This window comes from Leptinotarsa decemlineata, unplaced genomic scaffold, assembly GCF_025532065.1.
Source record: "Leptinotarsa decemlineata unplaced genomic scaffold, Ldec_3_MD MMD2_tig00000026_RagTag_RagTag, whole genome shotgun sequence".
Taxonomy (NCBI): domain Eukaryota; kingdom Metazoa; phylum Arthropoda; class Insecta; order Coleoptera; family Chrysomelidae; genus Leptinotarsa; species Leptinotarsa decemlineata.
In genome coordinates this window covers 478,490-491,182 of record NW_027412539.1, presented here as the reverse complement: position 1 = coordinate 491,182, position 12,693 = coordinate 478,490, and the positions used below count along the sequence as shown (strand labels likewise).

The following is a 12,693-nucleotide window of genomic DNA, read 5'->3' as shown; positions in this document are numbered from 1 at the left end:
CACACACACACACACACACACACATACACACACAAAATCTCATATGAAAAAAAAAATCTGAACGATCCATGCACCAGACACTTCAAGGTCACAACGCCTTGACTTCAGTGCACAACAAAAAAAGCAAATAACACGTCATATTAGTGGGGGGAGGATTAGAACCGGGAAAAAATTTCTGAACGATCCATACACTACACCCTTCAAGGTCACATCACCTTGACTTCACCAAACAACAACTAATAAAAAAGCAATTAATACGTCATAGTGGTGGGGGGAGGCCGAGAATCAGCTGTAAACAACTACTCTTACATTTTTGTAGAAGTACAATTTTTAATTAGCAGTTCCCCATTTTCATGGATAACAAAATGTTCAGGCCAGTTACTAATTGTGAACTTCATCATCACAGTTTTAGATGTATTGAGTGTTAAGTGATTTTTTTCTGTCCATATGTTTACTTGTTTATGTACATCCTGGGTTCTTTCCTGTAGGGTCGTTACATCAATTTCTTTCACTATGAAATTTGTGTCATCTGCATACGCTACTGTATAGGTCCAAGGATTGATCCCTGTGGGACACCCTGCCTAATGGTTGCCAACTGACTGAGAGTGTCTCCAACACTGACACGTTGCCCTCTATTTTCCAGGTAGGATTTCATTAAATCTAGGGCAACTCCTCTTACACCATTTCTTTCCAATTTCCCTAATAGCAGGTCATGATTAATGCAATCGAAAGCTCTGGGGAAGTCTATGAACAATCCGCAAATATTGAATTCACCATCAAGAGCATTAACCACATGCTCATTGAACTCATAAAGTGCTGTTTCTGTACTTTTGTTCTTTGTGAAACCGTGTTGATTTTCTGAAAAAAGGTTATTTGTTGTGAAGAAAGACATTAATTGATTTTTTAAATTCAGTTCAAAAATCTTGAAAACACTTGACAGTAAGCTAATTCCCGTGTAGTTTTCAAAAATTGGTGTTACTTTCGCTAGTTTTAGACTATCCGGAAAAATTCCATTTTCAGTAGACAAGTTTATGATATACGTCATTGGGCTGCAAAGTTCATAGGAACATTTTTTCAAAAAATTGTTTGATATCTTATCGTAACCACTTGCGTTTGAATGCTTTAAGCTCTTTATCAATTCTATAATTTCGAGTTCAGTTAGGGGACGCAAAAACATTGATTTTTCGCATATTGAGATATCGCTATTCATGTAATCGAAGTCTACATTTCGCGGCTGTATGAAATTCGAGAACTCATTATTGAAGTTGTTGGCCATGTCTATATTTGATACTTCAATACCATCTTGTTGAATTTTTATTTCATTTACCACGTCAGTCGGTAGTCAAGCGGTTCGGCGTGGGTGCTTTGTTCACTCACTCGAATTGACTGCCGTATTGGTCGGTGGTTCAAACCCTAGTCTGAACGATCGATCTTCACTTGCTACCGTCCAACCCGTGTTAGGAATCACACGTTGAAAGGTAAGACCTCGTTAATCCTTAGCTCGCACAAGTTTCGACTTCTGAGGGTTGTCGTTCGTAGGGGTGCGACAGCTGGTTAATGGAAAAACAGATTTTAAACAGATTTTAAACAGATTTTTTAAACGTATTCTTTTTTTTATAGTATGTACCATATGCTACATTGATTTGACTTTGTTGCTGAAAATAGACATTTTGTCATTTACGCACTGCTCATAACTGGCTTTTAGTTTTTCCCTATACTTTTGGGTCACTCTATTATGTATCTCCGTATAATTATTATCAACTTTAGCACATTCTGAATAGAGGTTTACTTGGTGTTTCCGGAGTGAAAATGTCAAAATTATGCTTTTTTGTCTTCTTTCGGAAGCGTTTCACCGGAAAAATCAATTCAATATAATATTGAAGAATATTGTTGAAAATATCATCCCACGACTCCTTCTGTTGGACAGCCTTGAAGTTCCAAATGTTTTCTTCTGAAAAAAATTGCCGGACATTTTGAACATTATTATTCGCTTTTTTATTATCTTCTACTTGAATTTCAATGATTTGAGCATAATGATCAGACAGCCTGAAGTCTTCAACTTTTATTTGCTAATCAGAATCATCTCTGATGATGAAATTATCTAGACAAGTACTTGATTTAGCCGTTATTCTGGTTGGTTCTTTGATAGTATATATCATGTTGGAACATGCCAGCTAATCACTGAAGAGATTGAGTTCTCTGCTTTCAACTCCAAAATTTATGTTATAATTCCCGCCTAGTATTATGTTTTCATATTTGTCACTTGATAATGTCAGTAACCCGTATAAACAATTAAGAAAACATTTAAAGTTACCCGATGGAGGTCTATAAATACATGCAAAAACCGTTTTGTTTTCAGATAACCCAATGCTGCAACATTTAAAGACCCCTTCAATGCAGAAATTGGTTGAATCAATTATTGAAATTTCCAACCTGCTTTCGTCACTCTTGTAAATTGCTACACCACCATTTTTAATAAAAACTTCACAAAAATACGAACACAAACTAAAATTTTTCAGTTCATAACATCAAGTTGCATTTTGTTTTGCCAGTGTTCTGAGATGAACAATAGGTCACATTTGAGTTCATAGTCCGTTATTTCATCAACCTGTAGAATTTTGTTGCCAAGACATTGGATATTTTGATGACATACATTTGAAGTTCTTTGATTCTTAGCTATTTCACCATCAGGATTGTCGGATTGATATATGTTTCGATTGAAAAAATCATCATTTATGGAACATTTATTGGAGCTACTTCTGATAGACGTGGGTATAAAAAGTTTTCATCTGGGTTTCCTATAAACTTTCAAAGATTCTTGTAAGAGAGTTATTCTGGTGTGGAAAGTAATTTACATCTACCGTGATAAAAGGCATCTTCCCTCTTTCACTTGTGTTGGTTATGTTGTTTAATCCCATTACATATTCCCAAATAGCTTTACTTATGTACCATTTACCTCTTGCTTATATTTTGTATCCATTCTGGTGGTAATTAGACCTCCTAAGAATGTTATTGCAATCTAGAATACACGTGTGAGGTAAGTTCATGTTTTGTAATCCTTTTTTCAACTGCAGATTTCTATGGTATACCGAATCTACATTTTCTCTGTTGTCATATCTGTAAGGCTGTGTGATGGATTTGTGTGCTGCACCTTTGGAACAAATTTCTTTAAAATATCGGTACTCGTTCTATCTGTCCACAAGACAACTACATCCTTATTTGATAGGTTCTCTGCGTGTTTTATTGCAGCCTCAATCAGAGTATCTGTAGTACTATTGGGTTTAAGTATTGCTTGTATCGAGTAATTAGGTCTATTATGTGTTGTTATGAATTGGTGAATTGGTGAATTGTCTAGGTCTACGCCACTGGAGGTGTCGTCTTTGGTCATTGTAGATGCATGTTTCTGAGAATTTATTGTTTGTATACTGACGTTTTTTTCCCTTTGGTATCTTATCTTTCAGCTTTTTTGGAAGTTTTTAAATTGCATGTTTAAATCCTCGATGATTTGTTTTTGTTCTTCAATTAGATTGTTCAGTTCCATTTCCACCTCAATGGCTTCCTGGGTGAAATTTTTATATTCAATTTTCAACTTTTCAAAATGTTTACTTCTCAGCACTGCATCATCTGTTAAATCCTGAATTGTTGTCTCGAGTAATCTTATTTCTTCCTTATGTTACATATGTTTTTCCTTCTCACAACAGAACATGATTGTTATCTAAAAGTTTGACATTTTTTCTTGCTCTATTGAGACAAGTTTTATGAAAAATTCCATAAAATTCCATAAAAGTATCACTATTATTGTTTTGCATGTTTCTCACCCGAGCACCCGAACACATGTAATATGATGTATGTTGTCATACTGAAACATTTGATGCACTGTTTGGAACCTTTGGTGTAATAACGAATATTACTGGAGTTTAATCCCGAAACCAAACCATAATCAACACCTCGACACGTCTTTCAACCACCAAGCGATCATCTTCAAGAGGAATATTAAAGTAAATTACAGAGAATATTGCCCTCATTTATACCTCACACACCTCTGCTAGGTACCTGCGACTTAACTGTCTTAACATGTTGCCTTATCTACTAGCCTTAAATCAATTTTACATTATTGCCTTATCTTACAGTCAAGAATTTACGGAATTTAATGCAAGGACTGCGATACAAAATATTATGGACAGTTTGAAGATCTATCAAAACCATTTTCAGTATTTCACTGCAAAATTGAGTTACCACCTTCTTAAACTTGAGGCATATTTTGAAAAAATTAAGTTATAATTTTTTCATATGAATCGACTTGCTTGAACAAATCACAAAACTATAATTTTCATACAATACCACTTGGACTTGGACTAACAGGTCCGAGTCCGATCGAAATAAACAAAATTATGGGAAATGGGAACACTTCAGCTGTTTTCATGTTAGTATTATAAAAGCGAATTTTCGAGCAATGAAATATAAAGGTCTGCTACTGTAATGTGCCTCTCATAATTCCTTTTAATGGCTTGTGCGGCAGTAGAAACGTTGAAATATTGCGGACTCATGATTTCTCTTAGTGGGATAGTTTGATTCAGGTTTCATGATATAAACCGAGAATTGATATGCTTTCAAATCGTTACTAAGAAATAGTATTTCTATTCCAGAAGAGGATTAGAATGGAAACATGGAATGTAATCACTAGATATCGAAATTGATATCGAAAATAAATTATGAAGAGCATAGATGTGAATGAAAAAAAAATCAATCTTTTGAATATCACAACATCGAATGAAATTCAATTGAAAATTCGTAAATGATTACTTCGATGAGATTTTATGGTTTATTTCGATTAAGCAACTCAAAACTAAATTTTTTCACAAGATTCAGAGCAAATTTTTACAAAATCAATTATAGGGCCAAAATATATGACTATGTACAAAATAAGGTTTTCCACGTTTGAAACATTTCAGCTTCATATATGTTCTGAAGATGGAAATTGAAGAAGGATGCAAGCATTTAGGAAAGGCATCATGATTCAATAAATATTATTTTATAGAATATATATCCGCTATTCATTTTCAAGAAGGGTGGTTTCAGTTTGGAGACAAAAAACTTCAATATCGTGAGACATGGTACTACATGCATATCTGCGTTGAAAGTTTTGAAATTATCACAGAAATATACATATATACTACAGGTATATGGCACGGAAGCTTAGATCATCGAAATGAGTATGTTATATAGACATTTTTCGGAAACTGTTGCCTCGAACTTCCAGTAGATTTCTATGAGACATGCTTATATGAAAAACAACATCGCTAAAGTTCCATTGGAAGTTGAAAATCTAGGTGCACTCATTCATGCTGATCTTAAATGACCTATATCAATACAATTTTTAGAAAAAAAAACACGCACGCAATTTCGCATGCGTACTTGATATCTTGAAACTGGTTGAACTGGATAGTGAAACTGGATAGTAAGAACGAGGAAAATTAAAAAAAAAATAAAAATCGGTCGATCGGTTTCAACTATTTTGTTGCTGATACTGAAGGTGTATTCGAGTGGACTCCTGGTAAGCAACAAATTTGAAACACTTTTTATCCTAAGGAAAACCAGTTTCAAGGTAGCAAGAACGGGGAAAAAGAAAAAAAATAAATAAAAATCGGTCGATCAGTTTCAACTATTTTGTTGCTGATACTCAAGGTGTATTTGAGTAGACTCCTGGTAAGCACCAAATTTGAAACACTTTTTATTCTAAGGAAAACCGGTTTCAAGATAGCAAGGACGTGGAAAATGAGAAAAAAAATTAAAATCTGCCGATCGGTTTCAAATATTTTGTTGCTGATACTCAAGGTGTATTTGAGTATACTCCTGATGATCAATGAATTCAAAATACTTCTCATTCCAAAGAAAACCAGTTTTAAGGTAGCAAGAATGAGGAAACTGAAAAAAAAAATGAAATCGGCCGATTGGTTTCAATTATTCGTTGCTGATACTCAAGGTGTATTTGAGTATACTCCTGACGAGCAACAAATTTGAAACACTTTTTATTCTGAGGAAAACCAGTTTCAAGATAGCAAGAATGTGGAGAATAAAAAAAATTGAAAATCGGCCGATCGGTTTCAACTATTTTGTTGCTGTTACTCGAAGTGTATTTGAGTTTACTCTTGATGAGCAACGAATTTAGAATATCTTCAATTCCAGGAAAAAACAGTTCCAAGATAGCAAGATCATAAAAAAATATTTTAAAATTTTTCGCTATATCCAAGGTTTAGCAACTAAATATTCTGTATAGATCAAAGGGAAAATATATAAATTATTTGCGATTTCTAGGGATCGGCACGAGCAACAAAATTGTTGTTTTGGCAACTAATTAGCAACTAATTAGCTACAAATTGATGTATTTTTTTGCAATTTTGCTGGATTCGCCTTGATAGCCTAACAGGGCTTCAAAATTGAAGTATAACGCCAGAAGTTTTTCATTGAGCTCACGAAGGACCATCAGGACTGGTTATTTCTAACGTATTCCTTCAGCAACGCAATCATAGTTTGTTGTAACTATTATGTTTTTTTCCCATTCAGCTTCATTTTTGTCAAGAATATATTGTCAGTGTTCTGTTTGAAGCTGATGAATTCAGTGACTGAATTTTTTCATTACGACACGGTTCAAAAATTGATTCATGAGTAGATTTTTCATTAGTTTCCATACCTGAAATATTCTTTCAATTCTTTTTTTCTGTTCATGTTGATATAAAAAAATGCCCATAAAATATGGTAATAGAACTTGTTCATTGAAAATTTTCACGATTGCTTGTGATAAAGGCTGCAACATGTTATTTTCCTAAGACACATGTCACTTCACGCATGTAATAAACCGAGTTGAAATCTCATGTTGGGACGAATACACGTCCATCTTTCTTGGAATCCATTTTATTAGGTTCAAATCTTTCGTGCGATATATATTTCAATGTCTCCGGAATGGCATTCATGAAAAACTTCCATATTTTATGGTGCTAGATGTGAAGGCATCACATTTGAATTCCCACATCAGGAATGTGAGAGGCAAAGGCTGGAAATTGGAATTTTCTCATATTCCAAATCATTTATGTTAATGCGATTATATATTTCTTTGTCAGTTTGATAAACGCTTTGGGTTTGAATCGCACGGAATTGAAAACGAAGTAAGAAGTTTAGACGCACAGACGTGCGTGCCTCATCTCAACGAAAAAAAACAAATAAGATATAACTTATTCGTGACATGGAGTCGTGATTTTATGAATGAATTGAGTGTTTCATTTTGTAATGTTATCCAGATTGGTGCTGAAGAAGCAATAAGGCAAGTATCTTATTCCGAAACATCGAGTGTCCGTAATTGAGAATGAGAATAGTCCATGTCAGTAAAATTTCACATCTTTCATATACTGTAGCGCCTATCAATGTTTGGAGTACAAACTGAATAGAAAAAAAATGTCTCTTTCAGTTTCTGTCTGAAAGTTACTTCGTTGATGATCATTTTGAAATCAATTGCTTTCTTCATTACTTTGGAAGATTCACACATTTTTTTGTATGAAGACGGAGAAGAGGAATGTCAAAACTTCTTTACTAAAAAATTGATCTCTTGAATCGAAATGAAACGAATTTTCGGAAATCTGGTTGGGGATTCAAAAAAATACATAGAGAATGAAAATAATATCTTTGAACAGAATTTATCACGTGATACAGAATATCTAATGACTTTTTCGGAATAACTAAGCTGTAGACAGGCGAAAATAGTAGATATGCAAAAATATCGATTTGAGTTGAAGTTGAACCTTTATATATTGTATATGACGGAAAATATTATTTCGAAATAATAATTTTTATACATGGATGAGTTCTCAAGACTTTTATTCCGTAACACCTTGGGGTCAAAAGTATTTACACATTTCTCATATATACACTACTCTCAATAGAATCAATCAAATTCTGAGAGTTGAAAGAACTCATGAGAGTATTCAAAGAGAAAATTTGTTCCCATTGTTGTAGTTTTCAATGAGATGAACAGTTTTTTATTTAAAATTCAGGATATATAACAGCAAGAGATACACTGTTCCTAGATGAATGCTACTGAAATAACTTTTGTGTTCACTGAAAAGGCGTCGAGCAAATCTTCTGAGGAGTTTATGAAAGGATGCAGGATGAATGAAAATGTTTCCAAAAAAATGTTCTTCTCACAAGTGTTTTTTGTCGTATTCAGTAACTTGGATATTCCCAACACCGAACTGTTATTTTAACACCTCGACACGTGTTTCGATTACCAAGTGATCCTCTTCAAGAGGAAGATCAAACTAGTTGATGTTGGGGAAAATAAAAAAAAACTCCAGTAATATTCATTACTACACCAAAAGTTCCCAAACAGTGCATCACTGCACTGTACTACTGAACATTTTATAGGTTACTTATTTTGACGTGTCGAAGATAAATCTGGCAACGTCTTCAGCTGTTTCGCAGTTTTTTCGCAAGTTATATAGTTATAACCGTTAGACAAATGCTACTTTCGACTGCACCAGGCATAAGATAAATTTCGAGAAAAGATTTTTGAATAACAATTTCCTTCGAAGATAATTGTTCACGAATTGAATACATTTTCACTGTGATAGTTCAATATTACAAAAAATGGACAAATTGCCTGATAACTCTCTTATATGATATACTACTTACTGCAAGTACAGAAAATGTGCTTCTCCTTTCTCAGTTTTTTCAAATAAACTTTAAATAATATGTTAAATTCTTCTTCTCAGTAGTTTTGTACATCTTCATAGTTAAGTAAGGTGGCCTATTGAATCACATGTGCTAGTCGTGTTAATAATAAAGTTTTTTCTGTAATTATTGACTAATATGAGATTTTATTGTTTTTCAGTCATATGTCCTTAGTTTGTGTATTTGAAAATGTGTTCATAGTTTCCATTTTTATCATGAACACTGGCTATTTTTCCATGATTTTAAATTGTGATTTTAATCACTCCCAAAAATATAACTCTATCATTTTAATATTTTTTATAGTCTTTTTTCTGAGGATGAAAATATACGCTATCAAAATAATATAAGTTGCAGTGAGTCTTATTTGACAAAGTGAAATATGCAAACAATGGGTGAAAAATAAAAATTATCTTATGCATCCTGAATTTTGTACATGGTCCAAAAATTACACTCATAAAAATTTTATCAGTCTGAGGATGAATGTTCATCATCTAGTCGTTACTGTTTTTTATCATAACCGTGAAGTTTGAGTCAAAGTACACTTCAGTGATGTTTCTGGAATTTACGAAATTAGAATTTTGCCTGAATTTTGCATGATTTTTGCATTTTTGTAAAGAGTGTATTTTGAAATGAGATGCTTTCATTTTTTCTTTGGAAGATTCTCACAAATTTTGTATGAAGATACATGAGTAGAAAGCCAAAACCTGATAGTCTTTTTCATTTGTGTGTAGCCACAAGTATTTGTTTTCAGATCATTTTCAAATAGAGTCACCAAGCTACTACCTAATTGGAAACTTTCAAGAAGTTGATTAGTCAAAAAGTGAAGCTCTTTAATGTGAGTCTGGTACATGAGGAGAATTGGGAAATGTTAATGAGAAGTACCTGCTATGAAATCTACCATTTCTAACAGAAACTTGAAATCAGTGAACTAATTCAAAATTACGTTATACAGGTAAGTATTGATTTCCATCGTCCCATAAACCCACACCGTATAATTTTATTTCAAACGCACTCCAAATTAGTCCTCGAATGAGCGACTGAATATGTGCTCGTCGAACAGCAAACGTCGACAAATCTACAAACAGCGAGAGACGACGTACACACACGATAGCTCAAAGGTAACTCAATTGCAACAATCTATCACCTGTTTGCCTCGATTCACCCCTATATAATCCAATAAACAGGATTAGTATCGATGAATTTCCATCGGGTAGAACATATTACTCGGGTGGGTGTTCATTGTCTAATTGCCTTGACGTCGAGAAATTCCCATAATTTCAATCAAATAAGATTAGAGTCGTCCTAGTACTTCGTTTTCTCTGGGGGATTATACCAGAAAGCTGTTACTGGAAAGATTCACACGTTTATCGATTATAACCAAAAGTGCATTGAAAACCACTACTCCAATTTGTATTATTCAGATGGGTAGCTGCATGAAAATTGTGGAGTATTATGGAAGTAAAAAATGACTGAATTTTGTACAGTCTCATTTCAAACTCACAAAAAATGTTTGCCCATTGACTATGCAGATTGATACCTTTCTCATGTACGGTAAGTTACATATAGAACTGAATGGAGGTTTAATTGATTATTGTCAAAAAAAGGGAGTAGAATAAGCAAGTATCTGTACTCAAAAATAATTTATTTATTGAACTACTTACATGTAGGTAATCTACTTGGGCTTTTCCTGTTGAAATATACAAGGATGGTCTGAAAAGTTTCCGACCTCAACATGAAGATAACAGCCCTCATAAATATAAGCTAGTGAATTTTGTTGTTCATCTATTGACAGATATTCACCAAAGTTCAAGCCATTTTGAATGGGCAGTTGTTATGAAACAGTCGCTTGAGTCAGTTGATGAGAGTATTTTTATGAAAATGGACAAAGTCGATTATTGAGCTATCATTGAACATTTGTTTTTAAAAGGCAATACGCCTACACAAATCAAAGATGAGTATTTTATTACCTGTAAAATAGGAGTGACAAGTTATTGTTCTGTGACACACGTCAAGAGGTGGACTGCTGGAAATAAACAGTTGCTATCTAGACTTGAACAAGTAGTTGTTTTAATTGGCCTTCTGCCAAAATTCTTATAAAATATGGCGCAGTCGTGAACTTTGAACTGAGAGGAAATTGAACAAGAGATCAATAATTTTTCTCTAGTTTGTGGGAAATACTGCATAGAAAATGATTATCAGAAAGTGCTTATTAATTGAATGGAAAAAAGTTAGAAATATAGCCGATGATTATGGATTTCCGAGGTATCCCACCAATGTGCATGACAGGAAACTTGTCAGAAAAATGGAAATTCTGGAAACAAAAGTTCTAAATGTACTTAAAGGCAACAGAAATAAGTAAAAAGGACGAAAGTACAAAATGTGCACAACTTTTAACGTTGATTGGAGACGAAGGAATCAGAATGTATGAAACATTCAAGACCGAGAGAAAAGAAAATGTAACTGTGTATGGTCTTCTGAAAAAGGTTGACGAACATTTCAACCCCAAGAAGAATTTATTGTTTGAACGCTACAAGGTTTTGACTTTCGAACAGAAAGAGGGATACAACATAGAACATTTTGTAACAGAGCTCAAAAATCTCTCTCTTTCATGTGGATTTGGCATGTTGAAAGAAGCTGTTGGTATGCGGATTGAAATTTGAGCGATTTCGTGAGAGACTACTACAGGAAGACACAAAAACTGTGGAGGTGTGTCAACGAGGAATATACCAGAGAATGTAATAGATAAATAACGAATGGGTTTGACGAAGGAAGTTCTGAGATAGATGTCCTATATTCTAAGAAAGTATCAACAGTAAAAGTCAGATACATTCAAGAAGAACCATATATGAAAGAGCAAGGGACAAAGTGATTGCCAGAAATGTGGTCGATTACATGGTTATCGAAAATTCCCAGCCTTTGGACAGAAGTATGATAAATGTGGTATCATGAATCATTATTCTAACTTTTTTAAAATCAATGTTCTTGTCAAATATTCTTGTCAAAACTTTTCAAAACATTCAAGAGATAACTGTGATTCACTGTGATGATGTAGATTCACAAGAGGTTTCCTTTATAGGTAGTTTCGAGTCAACCAACCACCAACCTGAGGAGATTGGGGCACTGAGTGGAGAATCTTGGATAGTGGACTTTGAAGTTAATGAAAGTGATGCCATAACGTTCAAAATGGATACTGGATCAATGTCAAATTTAATACCAGTGAGCTTGCCAGTGACAATGACAATGTTATCTGAAATGCAAAAAGCGAAATAAACAAGTAGAACTTATGTTTTATGTTGTGGAAATAGAACATTTTCCAATATTAAGACTCAGGGGGTCTGTTGAATTAGAACTTATGAAAAGAATAGAAACAAAAGAAATCAGTTCAAAATGAAAACCTAGAGGCACTTTTGAATAAATATAAAGATACTTCCGATTGTGTAGGGTGTCTAAAACAGCTGAATCAACAGTTTATCCACGAAGAAAAATTCCATTTGCATTGAAAGAAAAATTGAAATCGACTCTTGATGAACTAGAAAAAAACTATATATTCAAAAATGTAATGGATAGTGAGGGATGTGTCTTTCCCATGGTTATAGTGGAAAAGGCAGATGGAACTTTAAGAATTTGTTTGGACCCAACAGACTTAAATGAATATATCAGAAGGCAAATTTTCGAAATTTCTACTTTGAAGGAAATAACAGCAAAAATGGCTAACTGTTACTTTTTTAGCACACTTGACGCGACCCAAGGGTTTTTACAGTGTACTTTTGCTACACCTTTTGGGAGGTATTCATTTACTAGGCTCCCATGTGGTCTTTCTTGCTCTCCTGAAGTATTTCAGGAACGAATGTTCAACATATTTGGAAATATAGAAGGCTGTGATGTCTATATAGATGACATTATAACTTTTGCCAAGACAATCCATGAGCATGACAGAATATTAGATAAAGTACTAAAAATAGCTAGGGATCA

At 33.8% G+C, this 12,693-nt stretch overlaps 1 long non-coding RNA gene across 2 annotated transcripts in view; it reads left to right on the top strand.

Moving 5' to 3' along the window:
- LOC141480867 (uncharacterized) overlaps positions 1-12,251 on the top strand; it is a 95,853-nt gene extending 83,602 nt beyond the window's left edge. For both annotated transcript variants that reach the window (XR_012464605.1, XR_012464603.1), the window contains 2 exons: positions 9,473-9,673; positions 11,798-12,251. This is a non-coding gene — a long non-coding RNA (uncharacterized lncRNA). The remainder of the gene's footprint in view (positions 1-9,472; positions 9,674-11,797) is intronic.
- The last annotated feature ends 442 nt before the right edge of the window (positions 12,252-12,693 follow it).